The sequence below is a fragment of the Phyllobates terribilis genome, unplaced genomic scaffold (genome assembly GCF_046119375.1).
Source record: "Phyllobates terribilis strain yellow unplaced genomic scaffold, ASM4611937v1 Scaffold_9__5_contigs__length_417890890, whole genome shotgun sequence".
Lineage (NCBI taxonomy): Eukaryota > Metazoa > Chordata > Amphibia > Anura > Dendrobatidae > Phyllobates > Phyllobates terribilis.
This window is the reverse complement of record NW_027362769.1, coordinates 93,966,188-93,983,520: the sequence shown is the minus strand read 5'-3', so window position 1 is coordinate 93,983,520 and position 17,333 is coordinate 93,966,188. Positions and strand designations below refer to the sequence as shown.

Genomic DNA, 17,333 nt, shown 5'->3' with positions numbered 1-17,333 from the left:
ATATCGTACCTTGAACAAACGTATGGTCCCTGACCAGTACACTGTGCCCTGAATCGATGAAGCTTTGGATTGCCTGCAAGGGAGCCAATGGTTTTCTGTGTTAGATCTCCGGAGCGGCTACTATCAGATACCCATGTCAAAAGAAGATCAAGAGAAGACCGCTTTTATCTGCCCCATTGGGTTCTTCGAGTTTCAGAGACGGCCTCAAGGACTGACAGGTGCACCGGCCTCTTTTCAGGGATGTATGGACAAAGTAGTGGGGGACATGCACTTATGTGAGGTCTTGGTTTATCTAGATGATCTTATTGTTTTTGGGAAGACTCTGGAAGAACACAACCAGTGGTTGTTTAAGGTGCAGGATCGGTTGAAGGAGGCTAGGTTGAAGTTGTCCCTTGACAAGTGCCGGTTTTGCCAGACGACTGTGAAATATGTGGGGCACATAGTCAGCAGAGAAGGAATTTCAACCGCCCCGCCAAAGTGGAGGCTGTTGTAAACTGGCCTAAGCCCACCAAACTGAGGGAGCTTAGGTCCTTTTTAGGATTTTGTGGATATTACCGAAGATTTGTACCCCAGTACTCTCGGATTGCGAAGCCATTAACTGCCCTTACCCAGGGGTATCCCCATTCCGGGAGGACAGCCCACTCCTCAAGGTTAGGAAAGAGGGTCTACTTCCGAGTTAATGAACTTTTTCGGAAAAGATGGACACCTGTATGCGATGAGGCATTCGAGAAAATGAAGTCATGTTTTACCCAAACTCCAGTGTTGGCCTATGCAGACCCCAGTAAACCATATGTGTTACATGTAGATGCTTCTCTCGATGGACTAGGAGGGATTCTCTACCAGGACAATGATGGCTGTCTGCGTCCCGTTTACTACATTAGTCGAGGATTGACTCCCAGTGAATGCAACTACCCAGCTCACAAACTGGAGTTTCTGGCTCTGAAATGGGCTGTAGTGGACACGCTGCATAACTACCTCTATGGGGTACACTTCGTGGTTCATACCGACAACAATCCATTAACCTATGTGAGAACCACAGCAAAACTGGATGCCACGGGGTACCGGTGGCTTGCCACACTCTCTTTGTACGATTTCAGCTTAAAATATCGACCAAGGATCAGTAACATTGATGCAGACACACTCTCTCGCCTGCCTAGGGAACCCTTAAATGAGGAAGAAGAAGGAGGATGGATAGAGGTCCCTGCCCCTGAGGTGAAGACTCTGTGCCATAGACATCAAACTAATGCCCTCCCTATGCAGTGCTGTGCTAAATTCTTAGGAGCAGCCAGTGAAGAGCTCCCGTTGTTGTACTGCCGAGTGACAAATGTAACCCCAGACTCTCTCCCTCAACTGACTCGTAATCAAGTCAGAAAGGCGCAGCAAGAGGATCGGTCGGTGGGGGTAGTCCGATGGTGGGTTAAGAGGGGCTGGAGGCCCAAAAAGAATGCATTAAGAACAGAGGAGTCTGTCCTGCTGACTCGGCAGCTAGAGTCGCTAGTAGTAAGAAATGGACTGCTATACCAGGAGGCAAAGCGCCAGAAGGGAGGAGTCCGTAGACAGCTGGTGTTACCTACCCGATTTCGGAGGATGGTCATGAAGTCCCTGCATGATGATCATGGACATCTTGGCATCGAGAAGACCACGGGTCTTGTGGCCGACCGATTTTACTGGCCGCGGATGGAAGCGGATATTGAAGAATACTGCAAATCATGCTCCCGGTGTGTGTTGAGAAAAACCTTGTCTTTGAGAACATCCCCCCTTGTGAACATTACCAGTGATGGCCCACTTGAGCTAGTGTGCATTGATTTCCTCTCCATCGAGCCTGATGAAACAATGTCAGTAATGTGTTAGTGGTCACTTACCATTTCACCCGATATGCCCAAGCCTACCCCACTAAAGATCAAAGGGCAATTACTGTGGCAAAAACACTATGGGAGAAGTTCTTCGTACATTACGGGCTGCCAGCCTGCATCCATACTGATCAAGGAAGAGATTTCGAAAGTAGACTAATCAAGGAGCTATGCGCCATTTGTGGGATCAAGAAATCCAGAACCACACCATATCACCCCCAAGGGGACCCTCAACCTGAGAGGTTCAACCGTACCCTTCTGAACATGTTAGGCACTTTGGATCCCAGGAAGAAGGGACACTGGGGCAAGCATGTGAGTCAGTTGGTTCATGCCTACAATTGCACCACAAATGAGTCAACTGGATACTCGCCTTATTTCCTCTTGTTTGGAAGAAAAGCCCGGCTACCAGTGGATATTAGTTTTGGGACATCCTTTGACAGTTCTAATGGGAAGACCTACTTAAAATATGTGTCCCAGCTACAAGAAGATTTGAAAAAAGCTTACAGATTGGCAGAGCAGGCCTCTGGTTGGTCAGGGAGGCGCAATAAGACTCGCTATGACTGTAGAGTTCGAGAACAAGTTTTACTGCCAGGAGATAGAGTCCTTATTCAACTTCTGAGCCTTCCCGGGAAGCACAAGCTTGCTGATCGGTGGTGTCCTGACCCTTATGTGGTGATGGAGAAGCTGCCCGGTGTCCCGGCCTACAGAGTGAAGCCCGAGAAAGGGGGCGGTGCTGTCAAAACCTATCATCGACACCATCTGTTGCCTGTGGGAAAAAACATCCCTTTACCACCATTGCCAACCCAAGGAGGTCATACCACCCTTCCGTGCAATAGGAGAAGTCGTAGGTGTGAACAACCACCCCAGCCTGGGGTTGCCTCAGGAGGCAGTGACAGCGAGTCTGGGGATGAGTGGGGACCCGACGGTCAGGGGAGCTACAGATGGACCGAGGACCCATGCCTCATAGGCGCGGACCCTGTAAACCAGACTCCTGAAGTGGAAACACGAAAAAAGGACATTTGTCAGGAGGCGAGTGTGCTCTGCCCACAATTGGGGGAGAGTTCAGAAGAGGGACATTTATTGAATGAAGAGATCCATCTGGAGGAGCCCGTTTTTGAGAGACAAGAGTCGGGGGCTGAGGAGAGGGCCCCCTCGGTACACACTCGTCTCAAACGGGACACTAGGCCACCCATGATGCTGACCTATGAAAGAATGGGACATACCACTGAGGTCCCCAGGTTGATACACCCTAATTCAAATTCTGTTTGGCCTTATTTCCCGGTATCTCCCTTGTGTCCAGGTGGTGGTTTGTGTGCTTGTAAATTTGGTGTTAGTAAGGATGCTTTAACCACTATTCATGTTTCAGGTGGTGAGTCCTCATGTCCTGATGGGACACTTTCAATGACTCATCAGGGGGAGAATGTAACACCTGCACATGGAACTGTCAGGGCAGCTACCGGTATACTGGAACTTACAGCCACTAAGAAGAGCTTTGCAGCTGCTGTTAAACAGTGACATACAGACATTAACTGTTTTTCCCCTGAGCTGCAGTGGACTACAATTCCCAGGGACCCTTGTTTCAGTCAGATGACACAGCCTGGAAGGATAGAAGGAGAGAGAGTGGATTGGAGGAGGAGGGACTTGGGGAGGGAGCTGGGCAGGAAGTGAAAGTGAAAGTTCAGAGGAGAAGGAGCATGGCAGCTTGCTGTGAAAGACGGAGCAGTGTGGATCTGCATTCCTCTATGCTGCAGAGTGTGGTGGCCCCCTCTGAGATACCTGCGAGAGAGCGCGGTCCTGTCGCCCTCTGAAGCAAGTTACATCAAGGACTCGGAGAGTTCTGCCGCACTCCCACTTTATAAAGGTCTGAATCCTGCTGCCCCCAGCTGGTGTCCAGAGACCCATCCGACTGTTTGAGACACACAGTGAGTGACCTTCTGAGACTTGTGGTTCTACCAGCGCTATTTACAGTGAGTACACTACAACCCAGACTATTGACATTAATATTCATTTAAGTGCACCAACGGTTCTAATTTGCGCGCCAACATCCGCGGCAACTGGGCCCCAACGTTTGGACTGAGTTAATATAAAAAGGGAAAACCTGCTACGTTATATTTGCAGGGTCTGAGTAGAAGTAGATTGTGATGTGTATATGACTTTTATAGAGCACCGTTACTTGTATTGTATGTTATTCCTTTACACCCACCTCATTTCTGCTGCATAGTAATAAACCTGTTAAACGGTTTTACTCCTGTTCCCTGTGTGTGTACTGAGCTGTGGCAGGGGCTTCCTGAATCAGCCCCTGGCAGAAGATAACAGTCCTTCTGCAGTCCCAGAGAGAGAGCTCCAATCAAGATTCGGATGGAGGCACTGCGCCCTAGGGAGGTGAGACCCCCCATAACACCCAGTATACCGTGGTAGCCCTAAAGGGGTGTTACAAGTAGAAGCACCCTTTTGAGCTAGTACAGCCATGAGTCTTCTTGGGAATGATGCAACAAGTTTTGCACACCTGGATTTGGGGATTCTCTGCCATTCTTCCTTGCAGATTCTCTCCAGTTCCGTCAGGTTGGATGGTGAACGTTGATGGACAGCCATTTTCAGGTCTCTCCAGAGATGCTCAATTGGGTTTAGATTAGGGCTCTGGCTGGGTCAGTCAAGAATGGTCACAGAGTTGTTCTGAAGCCACTCCTTTGTTATTTTAGCTGTGTGCTTAGGGTCAGTGTCTTGTTGGAAGGTGAACCTTCTGCCAAGTCTGAGGTCCAGTGCACTCTGGAAGAGGTTTTCATCCAGGATATCTCTGTACTTGCCCACATTCATGTTTCCTTCAATTGCAACCAGTCGTCCTGTCCCTGCAGCTGAAAAACACCCCCATAGCATGATGCTGCCATCCCCATGTTTCACTGTTGGGATTGTATTGGGCAGGTGATGATCATTGCCTGGTTTTCACCACCCATACCGCTTAGAATTATCCCCAAAAAGTTTTATCTTTGTCTCATCAGACCAGAGAATCTTATTGCTCATAGTCTGGGAGTCATTCATGTGTTTTTGAGCAAACTCTATGCGGGCTTTCATATGTCTTGCACTGAGGAGAGGCTTCCATCAGGCCACTCTGCCATGAAGGCCCGACTAGTGGAGGGCTGCAGTGATAGTTGACTTTGTGGAACTTTCTCCCATCTCCCTACTGCATCTCTGGAGCTCAGCCACAGTGATCTTGGGGTTCTTCTTTACCTCTCTTATCAAGGCTCTTCTCCCACGATTGCTCAGTTTGGCTGGACGACCAGGTCTAGGAAAACTTCTGGTGGTCCCAAACTTCTTCCATTTAAGGATTATGGAGGCCACTGTGCTCTTAAGAACCTTGAGCAATGCAGAAATTCTTTTGTAACCTTGGCCAGATCTGTGCCTTGCCACAATTCTGTCTCTGAGCTCCTTGCCTTGGGCAGTTACTTTGAGCTCATGATTCTCATTTGGTCTGATATGCACTGTGAGCTGTGAGGTCTTATATAGACAGGTGTGTGCCTTTCCAAATTAAGTTCTATCAGTTTAATTAAACACAGCTGGACTCCAATGAAGGAGTAGAACCATCTCAAGGAGGATCACAAGGAAATGGACAGCATGTGACTTAAATATGAGCAAAGGGTCTGAATACTTATGACCATGTGATATTTCACTTTTTCTTTTTTAATAAATTTGCAAAAATGTCTACATTTCTGTTTTTTTTCAGTCAAGATGGGGTGCAGAGAGTACTTTAATGAGAAAAAAATGAACTTTTTAGAATTTACCAAATGGCTGCAATGAAACAAAGACTGAAAAATTTAAAGGGGTCTGAATACTTTCCGTACCCACTGTATATATATGTATACACTGCTCAAAAAAATAAAGGGAACTCTCAAATAACACATCCTAGATCTGAATGAATGAAATATTCTCATTGAATGCTTTGTTCTGTACAAAGTTGAATGTGCTGACAACAAAATCACACAAAAATCATCAATGGAAATCAAATTTATTAACCAATGGAGGCCTGGATTTGGAGTCACCCCCAAAATTAAAGTGGGAAAACACACTACAGGCTGATCCAACTTTGATGTAATGTCCTTAAAACAAGTCAAAATGAGGCTCAGTATTGTGTGTGGCCTCCACGTGCCTGTATGACCTCCCTACAATGCCTGGGCATGCTCCAGATATGGTTGCTGATGGTCTCCTGCGAGATCTCCTCCCAGACCTGGACTAAAGCATCCGCCAACTCCTGGACAGTCTGTGGTACAGCGTGACATTGGTGGATGGAGCGAGACATGATGTCCCAGATGTGCTTAGTCGGATTCAGGTCTTGGGAACGGGCGGGCCAGTCCATAGCTTCAATGCCTTCATCTTGCAGGAACTGCTGACACACTCCAGCCAGATGAGGTCTGGCATTGTCCTGCATTAGGAGGAACCCAGGGCTAACCGCACCAGCTTATGGTCTCACAAGGGGTCTGAGGATCTCATCTCGGTACCTAATGGCAGTCAGGCTACCTCTGGCGAGCACATGGAGGGCTATGCGGCCCTCCAAAGAAATGTCACCCCACACCATTACTGACCCACTGCCAAACCAGTCATGCTGAAGGATGTTACAGGCAGCAGATGGCTCTCCACGGCATCTCCAGACTCTGTCACGTTTGTCACATGTGCTCAGTGTGAACCTGCTTTCATCTGTGAAGAGCACAGGGTGCCAGTGGAGACTTTGCCAATCTTGGTGTTCTGTGGCAAATGCCAAGCGTCCTGCACGGTGTTGGGCTGTGAGCACAACCCCCATCTGTGGACGTCGGGCCCTCATACCACCCTCATGGAGTCGGTTTCTAACCATTTGTGCAGACACATGCACATTTGTGGCCTGCTGGATGTCATTTTGCAGGGCTCTGGTACTGCTCCTACTGTTCCTCCTTGCACAAAAGCGGAGGTAGCGGTCCTGCTGCTTGGTTGTTGCCCTCCTACGGCCCCCTCCACATCTCCTAGTGTACTGGCCTGTCTCCTGGTAGTGCCTCCAGCCTCTGGACACTATGCTGACAGACACAGCAAACCTTCTTGCCACAGCTCGCATTGATGTGCCATCCTGGATGAGCTGCACTACCTGAGCAACTTCTGTGGGTTATAGAGTCCGTCTCATGCTACCATGAGTGTGAAAGCACAACCAACATTCAAAAGTGACCAAAACATCAGCCAGAAAGCATTGGTACTGTGATGTGGTCTGTGGTCCCCACCTGCAGAACCACTCTTTTATTGAGGCTGTCTTGATAATTGTCAATAATTTCTATCTATTGTCTATTCCATTTGCACAACAGCATGTGAAATTGATTGTCAATCAATGTTGCTTCCTAAGTGGACAGTTTGATTTCACAGAAGTTTGATTTACTTGGAGTTATATTCTGTTGTTTAAGTGTTCCCTTTATTTTGAGCCGTGTATATATATACACACATATTTGGTATGGCCACTTCAGTAAAAAGTCTAATCTGTCAAAATATAAAATTGTTTACTTGTACAGTGTCGTAAAGAAAAAAAAATCAAAATGCCAAAATTGACATTGTTTTGTCACTGCACCACCCACAAAAAATTCAATAAAAAGCAATCAAAACACATTATGTTTCCCAAAATTATACCAATAAAATCTAACGCTCGGCATGCCAAATCCAAGCCCTCATATTACTTCATAGACAGAAAAATAAAAAGGAAAATGGTGCTCACTGGTTAGCACTGTTGCTTTGCAGCACTTCGGTCCTGAACTCAAATCCTGCCAAGGACAACGTCTGCAAGGATGTTTGTTCTCCCCGTGTTTGCGTGGGTTTCCTGCGGGTTCTCCAGTTTCCGCCCACACTCCACAGACATACTGATAGGGAATCTAGATTGTGATCCCCAATGGAGACAGTGATGATAATGCCTGTAGAGCGCTGTGGAACATGTTGGCGCTATATAAAATAAAGATTATTATTATTCTTTACCAAAGCTTAGAATTTTTTAAGCCACTAAAGTAGTAAAAAACTATGCATGTTTGGTATCGCCATAATCATACTAACCTGGAAAATCATGCTGCCAGGTCATTTTAACTGCAAAATTAATAGTGTAAAGAAACATTTTCTTATCACTTGAAAATTTTTTTTACCGTTCCTCGGTACATTATATTGTAAATTAAAAAAAAAAAAAAAAAAAGATGGCTCTTTGAAGAAAGGGAGGAAAAAATAAAAGCATAAAAAAATAAAATTGGTTGCGTCATCAAGGGGTTAAAAGCTCATAATGGGCAATAAGAAGTCTTTTCAGAAATTTAGGGAAAGAAGTCTTTGCACTAATGTATGGGATTCTATGGAAAAGACAACCTACACCCAGTGGCGGGCATATCAGTGGTGCAACCTGTGCAGCTGCACAGGGGTCCAAGAGATAAGGGGGCCACATTGACCTCCAAAGCAGGTGGAATCGTGCATTATGATGAGCTCTGGGGCTGCAAAGGGCCCATATATTGTTTTGGTACAGGGGCCTCTTCTATCTGTGTCCAACAATGCCTACACCAACACTTACAAATTTAGGAGCCATTTATGTTCTTGTTTTCTCTTGTTTACTTCTCCCAAAAGGGAAAACTAATTTATCATTACCAGTAAAAGCCAAAACCAAGGTCAAAACCTATTTTATAATAGTAATAAGACATAAATTGTGCAAGAGCCAAAGTAACCAATGAGGAAATACGACATGTGTTTGCAAAATAAAAATCTGTTCCATGAGAATTTAGTTAGATAAAAGGAATTATGATTTCCTGTAGTTTCAAAGCAGGTTCTGATCTAGAAAAAAAAATCCAGTTGTTGGTGGGTGTAAAACAGAATAACGAGTACACTGGGTCACATCATGTCAAGATTAGTACATAATGGTCCATGTGAGTGTTTAATTGTGCACACGCTAACAATCTTCCACTCCTAATGACTAAGCCTTGCCCTGATGTTAAATGCTTGTAATTTGTTCTGTACAGTTTAAAATAGCATTTGTTTTGTGCCAGCTCGGCGTTCACCATTATTCCTTTATGCATGCAGAGTTTAAATAGATTCTTTTCTGCGGCTGAGCTGCATATAGTACATGGGATAACATACATACAGTGCAGCATTGTAGTCCATAGTGACATAGCCCAGAAACATGTAGACTGCAAATAAAAAACTGGATGGATACAACCAATTAGAACATATTGTTACATAATTTAATCTAACTCTTTCATAGCCAGTATAAAATAAATATCTTACAAATGTATACAGGCTTGGACTGGCCCACAGGAGAACAGGAGAATCCTCCGGTGGGCCACCACCCTCTTATATGAGCAGTATTTGGCACAATACACTTGATTCACTATATATAGACAAAGGCAGCATCTTATTCATTTAACAATCTACCCAGTTTATTGCTATAGAAATTTGTGAATGAGGGTAAAGTCATACTTGCATGTAGATGAAAAGTGTTGCCCTGGAGTTGATGTTACTGGTGGGCATTTGGCATCCGTGTCCGACACTATGCCTCAAGCCTCATTCAGGCATCATTTTTTGGTTGTTTTATTGCATGCTAAAAGTGGACTGATTTTCATGATAGTTTTAGATCAGATTTGATCGGTATTTAGTCAATGTCCCTTTTTTTTTTGCATACGAGAAGATTTTCCAAACTATACTTATCTACAAACATAAAAGTCGGACAGCATGCTGATTGCAAACGGATGGTATCGGAGGGCTCTCCAATTTGTCCCATTCCATTACATCGGCACGTTTAATTTGTGATTAAAACCAGACCAGGCTCCGTGTTCCACTTGGGCAGCAGTTAAATCATGGACATGTAAACAGCCCCATATACTATAATTGGTACAAGTTCTATCTGTGAAAAACAAACATGAATAGAATTTGTATGTAACCCAACAGATTAAAAATGCTCAATAAATGTACTCAAATAGCACAACATGTTAGATTGACATCAGCAGACAAAATGCACTGCAATACAGAAGCAGCGCAGTGTATTATATGATTAATGAAAGGATCACATGTGGAAGTCCCCTAAAACCAATCCAAATCCATTCCTTTGCAAGAGTGCAAAAGATAAAAATATACTTAATTGGTATCTTCTATCTGTAATTACTTATACAATAAAGTAAAAGCATTACTTTTCCCACACAGTGAACTGTTAAAAATGTTTTGTTTATTTTAATGCCAAAGTTGCTGTTTTTTTGTTTATCCCAATCATTGATCAAAAAGGTGTACATACCGCAAAATGGATCTACTCAGCTCTATCAGGCCTCCATGTATAAGTAAAAATGATAAAAGTTAACATAAAGACAACTTATTTAAAAAAAAATAATTTCATGAAAAGGATTTTTTTAAGTCAGTATTTGATAAATTTCTCTCATCTTTAGGCCGGTTTCACACGTTCGTATATCTCCGGTACCGCAAAAAACGGTACCCGAAATATGCGTGTCCCGTGTGCCGCATTAGGATCACACGGACCGGCGCCTGGGAATCAGAGGTATAGTTCCTAAGCGCTGGGTGCTGAACGCTGCCCATATCATGGTTCCTGCCAGCGCCACGATCAGCACCAGCAGGGACAATGATGAGGGTAGAAGTGTCTGCTTCCGCAGTGTCCACCTGTGTAGAAATAAGAATAAAATAAAAATTCCATATACTCACCTGTCCTAAGTGTCCCCGCTGTAATCCATGCGACTGATCAGCAGAGGGGCCGGCAAGAATGAAGTGCTGTAGTGAGCGGGCCCTGGAGCTGCGCTGCAGCTCTTCTTTCTCCTCGACTCCTCTGCTGATCGGTCGCATAGATTACAGCGGGGGACCCTTAGGACAGGTGAGTATATGGATTTTTTATTTTATTCTTATTTTTACACAGGTAGACACTGCGAGAGCAGAAACTACTACTCTCATCACTGTCCCTGCTGGTGCTGATCGCAGCGCCGGCAGGGAACCATAATGAGGGCAGCATTCAGCACCGGCGCTTGGGAACAGCGCTAACTGAAGCACTGATTCCCAGGCGCCGGTACATGTCACACGGATGGTATCCGAGTGTGGTACGTGTTTACACGGACCCATTGACTTGAATGGATCAGTGTGATCTGTGCTGCCAGCTAAAAACAGACATGTCAGTGTGTGGAGCACAAGGACACAAGGTCTATGAAAACACACTGAGATGTGCACAGACCCATTCATTTGAATGGGTCTGCATGTGTCAGTGTCTCCGGTACGTGTGGAAACTGTCACCACACCTACCGGAGATACTGACGTGTGAAAGAGCCCTTAGACATACTATATACTAGACTGCAAACGAGCATATGAGAAATAGTCAGATTTTCATCCAGAAAATTTGGACAATTTTTTTTTCTAATTTTCATACGATTTTCGTCCATGTAACATTCATGTGTCCATTTTTACGTCCTTGTGACATCCGTGGGATATCCGTGTGAGATCCATTCTCATACAAATACACAAAAAAATGTATATCACCAAATACAGTCAGGGGTTTATAATAGAAATGTATCCAAACAATCGGATGCCACTTGGATGGTTTGAGTGGGATCTCATTTTTTTCTCGCACCCATAGACTTGAATGGGTGAGTCTCATCCGAGGCTCGGAAGAAATTAGTGCACACGGAAAAAAATTTCACACAGTTGGACCAAGAGGAAAAAAGTTCATCTGAACAGCCCTACAGAATAACATGGGTCAGTGTGCTGTCCATGTGCTATCAGATCAAAAATCGCACAGCACATATCCAATTTATACGCTCGACTGCATGAGCTCTGAAGCCGATTTTCCACCTTTAACAACACTTCAGTCTCTGAACTGAGTTTGTGACTTTTTGTGCTACTGTTTCAAAAAATCTCAAATTCATGAATCTGGCTTGAACATAATTGCATAGCTAACCATGTCCAGGTTATATCGACTTTTTAAAAGTGGTGAGAGTGGTGTAAAATAGCAAAAAGTAGAAAATTGTTGCACAAAACTGCTGTGTTTGCCCCAAATCCTTGAACGATTCTCCCAAAGTGTTTTTATTTTGCAACTAGAAAAACATTAAAATGATGCATACATTTTGTATTGCTGGAATCATAATAACCTGCATAATAAAAAAACAACTAAATTACTTTGTTTTTTTCTCTTAACTATTCTTCCCAAAAATTAATAAAAATTATCCCAACATCATATGTACCCAAAAATACGATTATTTAAGAATACAACTCCCTGATGTTGCTACATCAACAGAAAAATGAAAAATCTATGGCTATTGAGGTGGGGAGATGAAAAAAAAATCACAGTGTCATTAAGTACCACAGTAGGCTGTGTCATTAATTGGTTACAGTGGAAATCCCCTTGAATTTTAAACTGTATACATGCCCCATATCACATTGATTGCACATTGCCGAGGGTCTCTTTCCCTGAACCCTGACTGTTTACATAACTAAAGCTGATCCTGGGATTTTTCTAAGTGCCGAGATCCTTTTGTTGCTGTTCAGCTTTTTTTTCTTTTTGCTGGAAAATCTCACAGAGTCTGAGAATATTCACTGAATTTTAAAGGACTTTAGGATCAAAACATCTACTAACGTTGGCCAATTTTTCAAGGTCCCTTCAAAATATGGTTTCAGAATATTCAGCCGTATTGTATGGTTTATCGACATGCATTTTTAATTAAATATTTAGGAACTAAAAATTGGTTAGAAAAATGACTGACCCAAATCACAAAACTAATTATCGCTGAATATCTCCCATCTGATGGAGAAATGGATCCCATTGATTTCAATAGGATGGTTCCAATTTGTCTGGTTCATCATTTGTTTGCCGGTCTGGAGGCTGGATCCCAATGTTTCATGAAACTTATGATATTGTTCATGAAACTCATGATATTGTGATCCAGCCCCAGGCAGTGCCTGGGAGTAATCAGCAGCCTGATTGCTACTGATTTATTTTTACATTAGTTGACATCCCGTAAAGTTGCATCAGGCTAAGGCTTTATTCACACATAAGTATGGATCAGTATTTTTATGCCAAAACCAGGAGTGTCTCCAAAACACAGAACAGGTGTCAACCTTTCAATTTGAATTTTTTTCTGTAAATTCCACTCCTGATTTTTGTCTTACAAATATTGATACAAAATACTTATGTTTGAATGAGCCCTTATTCACTTTGTGAGGGACAACTGTAGTTGTCACTGATAGACACTATTCACCCCTTTCTGACGTATTATTATGTCTCAACGATGGCGCCCACACAGAGGCTGTGCGGGTGCGATCGCCGCAGGGTGTCAGCTGATTCTGACAGCTGAGCCTGGCACTCAGTGCCCGATCACTGCGATCGCAGCATTTAGCGAGCGAGCAGAGGAGCAAAAGTCCCTCTGCTCTTGGATCGGAGACCCCGCAACGTCATCGCGTGGTCCCGATCGTTGCCATGGTGACCTGATGTAGACGACATACTTGTCACCAGGCACTAGCAAACTAGTTTGATCTTGCGCAGTGCATGATCAAACATGTTTGCTTGCAGTGCAGCACTAACAACCCGCATAGCATAGGGATACTCCTGCATCTATTAACCCCTTTAGTGAACACGGTAAAAAAATAAAACTAAAAAACAAAGCAAAAAATGGTGCTTTACCATCATACCGCCGAACAAAAAGTGGAATAAAACGCGATCAAAAAGGCGAATGAAAATAAAAGTGGTACTGGTGAAAACATAATTTTGTCCCGCAAAAAACAAGCCACCATACAGCTCTATCAGTCAAAATATAAAAAAGTTATAGCTCTCAGAATAAAGAGATGCAAAAAAAAATCTTTTTTCTATAAAATAGTTTTTATTGTGTAAAGCTGTGTGCTCACGATGCGTTTTTTAAGCATTTCCGCAGCGGCAAAAACGCTGCAGAAACGCTTAAAAACGCATGGTAGAAGGCCTGCCATGTTCCCCAATAATAATCCGCATGTGCTGTGCACATGCTGTGGAAATTTCCGCTGCGGGTTATCATTGCGGAAAAAAATGCAGCACTACCAATTATTTTGCGGAAGTGCTGCGTTTTCGCCGCCATTGACTTGCATTGAATCACTTGGATTCCGCATCACTGGATCTGTAGATGCGGAATCCATGCGTTCCAATGTGCGGATGGTACCCGGGTCTGGAGGACAGGAGACTCTCCTCCGGACCCGGGTACCATATAACCTGTAAAAAAAAGAATAAAATAAAAAATAAATATTATATATACCTTCTGATGGCCCTCGGTCTTCTTGTCTTCACTTGCCGGCAGATCGCGGTGGACTGAAGGACCTGCGCTGACGTCATAGTCATGTGACAGGAGGTCCTTCAGTGCAGTGCACCGCGAGCTGCCGGCAGCCAGGACGGAGCGAAGCAAGACTCCGGGGGCCATCGGAAGGTAAGTATAGATTTATTTTTTATTTTATACCATTCTTATACCATTCTTTAGGTCACAGTATATAAATCCATGCCTTTTGCATGGATTTATATAGTGTGACTGACGCGCCCCTGGGCCCGAATCATGTCGTGCGGCATCGCGCGCACGGGGGCTTACCCGGAGCCGGATCAGATAGGGGTAGTAGTCTCGTGGCGGTGACCCGGTCCGTGCCCAGGGAGTCAAACTGAGGGGCAGTATTTAGCAGTAGATGTTAGAATGTTCGACTACGCCACCCGTGGATTGCGGTCACGGGACCGCCGCTGCACGGCAGTCCGCCGAGGCCGGTGTTGTTTGTGCAGCTGAGAATGAGATGACTCCCCACGGGAGGAGTATGGCCTCAGGGCAGATCTGTTAGAGATAATGATGGGAGTGATGGTGCGGGTGTCCCAGTGCTGAGGGTGCAGGTGTGACGGCAGGAACACAGAGGCGGGAAGTGCAGTTTCAAAAGCTTTACTCACAGTTCTTTATCAGATCCTTGTGCACAGTAGGACCACCCGAGCCGTGCTGCGTCCACGAGGTCAGGGACTCGGCCAACTCCCAGGCGATTCCAGAGCGTGGTCCAGAGCTCCCCTCTCTTCCTTCCTACTGGCCGTCCTCACCAGGGACCCACCTATGTCTGGCTTCCTCGGGCCTTATGGGGCAAAACCTCTCTCCGGCTTTCCTGACCCTATGTGGCGTGCCTTCCTGGTGGATGTGGCGAGGGGTCGTGCCAAAGCTTGACCACGACCTCCGGTTCCTGGCTAAGGATGATTGACCTCCACCAGTTTGGGATTCGGTACCCTTCTCTGCCAACCCTTCACCCGTTTTAGTTCACTCGTGGGATCTCAGGGTTCCTTCTGCTTGCGTCTCTGAGCCTTTCCTTGTGTTCCTCTTCTTCCTTCCCTCTCTATGCTTCAGGCCTGGCTCTGGAGCTGGGCCCAGACGGAGCCACAGCTCCCTGTCAGCCCTCTCTGGCTGAACCCTCTCTCAGCTTCTCCTCAGACTGAACAGACCCTGTCTAAAGATGGTGCCCACCTTATATACTCCCTCTGACACCCGAGCCCTGGTGACAATGCAACCAATGGGCTCCTACCTATGCCCAGAGTCCCTCCCCTATCTGCTCCTACACTACTGGGATGTTCCTCCCCCCCCCCACTCCAGCCAGGGACAGACGCTGTCGTACCTGCACATCTATCTGGTGGGAGTACCGTTGTTCTGTCCCCCGGAAATGGGGTGAGTGTAGTGCATGCAGCTATCTGAGCTCTGTCCCACACTCCATCCTTACCCGGGAGTGGAATACCACACCTCTGGTTTGAGGTGCAATACTCCTGTAGCAGCCGAGTCCTCGGGGTGCTACATTCCCCCCTGGTAAACCACAGCACGTCCTCGGGCTGGAAAAGAGCATAACATGATAAAACATACAAAATTTTTTTAAAGTACACCCTAACATATAAAACATTATAAAAAACATTATCAGATAATATAACATTACAGGTAACTTCTTATATTATAATCTTAGCAGCATAAACTTTCAATATAAAACTCCTTCATATAAAACGTTCTTGTTCTTCCGGCCACGGTGCAACTTGTGACCGGGTAAAGTGCAACAGTCACTAGTAGAAAAACAGTTCCTTATAAAACCAGTAGGGGGCGCCTTAAGAAGCGCAACTATTTACAGGGTATGGCCGCTCTCAGTCCTCGGCCAGTGGGGAATAAGGAAAATGGCTGCTCACAGTCCTCAGCCTGGTTAGGGATAGGGGCACACAGGAAACAGTTCCTTTAAACAGTTCCACACTAGTCCCAACGGGGACCACACTTCAATTAGCAGCATGTCAAGTACCCTTACGGGTAACTATATACAGTACTTTGTTTATGCTACTTCCCTTCAGTAGCGGTGTCCTCTCCTCATTTCCTCCTGAGGGTAGTCTTCAGACCCGTCCGGGTCCTCTTGGTCTTCCTCATACTGTATCTCCTCCTCCGTCAACCGGTGCACGTGAAGGGCGTATGGTCCTTTGGCACACTGATGCCGGGTGAAGGTGACCTCATCACCCGGGTAAAGGTCACGTCCACGGTGTCCCTCCGACAGGTGGCTCTCGACATCCCTGCGGATGACAAAGACGTCGCCGGGGGTTCGGTGGTCTCGGATAAAGCCCCAGCCATACTCCAACTGGAACTTTATTACGGTCCCGGTGGCGCGGGGACCGTGGGCCGCACGGGGGTTTCGTCGGGCTCGGCGTTTCTGCTCCGCGCTCTGGACCTGCAGCTGTTCTTCGCGGATCCGTCTCTCTCGTCGTTCTCTCCCGAAGACCTCTAGCTGCTGACGGCAGCACTCCTCACGCCGGGCTGCGTCCGCCCGGGTCTCCTGGGTAAACCCCATTAGGTTCTCACCGGTGGGGTCCCATGCAAACTGGGCTTCCTCCAACGGGAGCGGGACAATTTTGGCGGGCGCCGGAGCTGGGATTAGAGGCTCACACAGGGGCCGTTCCCTCCGGAGTCGGGGATTGATGTACTCCGGTGGCCAAACGAAGGGCAGCCCGTCCGGGCTAGTATGCTGTGCAAACAGATCTTCACCCAGGGGTGGCACGGTGGAGGTAGAGGGCGCTGTAGGGGCAGCGGCGCCCGGGGGTGCTCGGCCTTGCGTCCAGGCCGTAGGCATCCTGTCTGGATTCAAGTATGGCGCCTTCCGGGAGGAGGGCGCTGTTGAGACCGCGGCGCCCGGGGGTACTCGGCCTTGCGACCAGGCCGGAGGCATCCTCTTTGGGTCCAGGTATGGCACCTTTGGGGAAGAGGGCGCTGAAGGGGCAGCGGCGCCCGGGTTCACCAGGCCTTGTGACCAGGCCGGTGGCACTGTGGAGGTAGAGGGCGCTGTGGAGACCGCGGCGCCCGGGGGTACTCGGCCCTGAGACCAGGCCGGTGGTACTTCCTGCTTTGCCGCACTCAGGGTCAAGGGGCATGGCGTAACAGAGGGCGTGACCGTGGCTCCTGCCGCTTGAGGCCTAGTTAGGAGCGGTGGCGGTGCGGCAACGGGCGCGGTGAGTGGGACTTCGGGCTCTGCGACGGGGAGCTGGGGCAGGCT

General features: G+C 46.4%; 1 protein-coding gene across 3 annotated transcripts in view; it reads right to left on the bottom strand.

The window, feature by feature from the left end:
* The window catches only part of PDE1A (phosphodiesterase 1A), a 550,086-nt gene that overhangs the window by 175,926 nt on the left and 356,827 nt on the right, over positions 1-17,333 (bottom strand). Inside the window, exon 1 of one of the 3 annotated variants that reach the window (XM_073646791.1) lies at positions 7,567-7,720. The exons of the other annotated variants lie outside the window; for them this stretch is intronic. The gene's annotated coding sequence lies outside the window, so the exon portion shown is untranslated. Of the gene's footprint in view, positions 1-7,566; positions 7,721-17,333 lie in introns of those variants that run through there. 3 annotated transcript variants of the gene reach the window in all.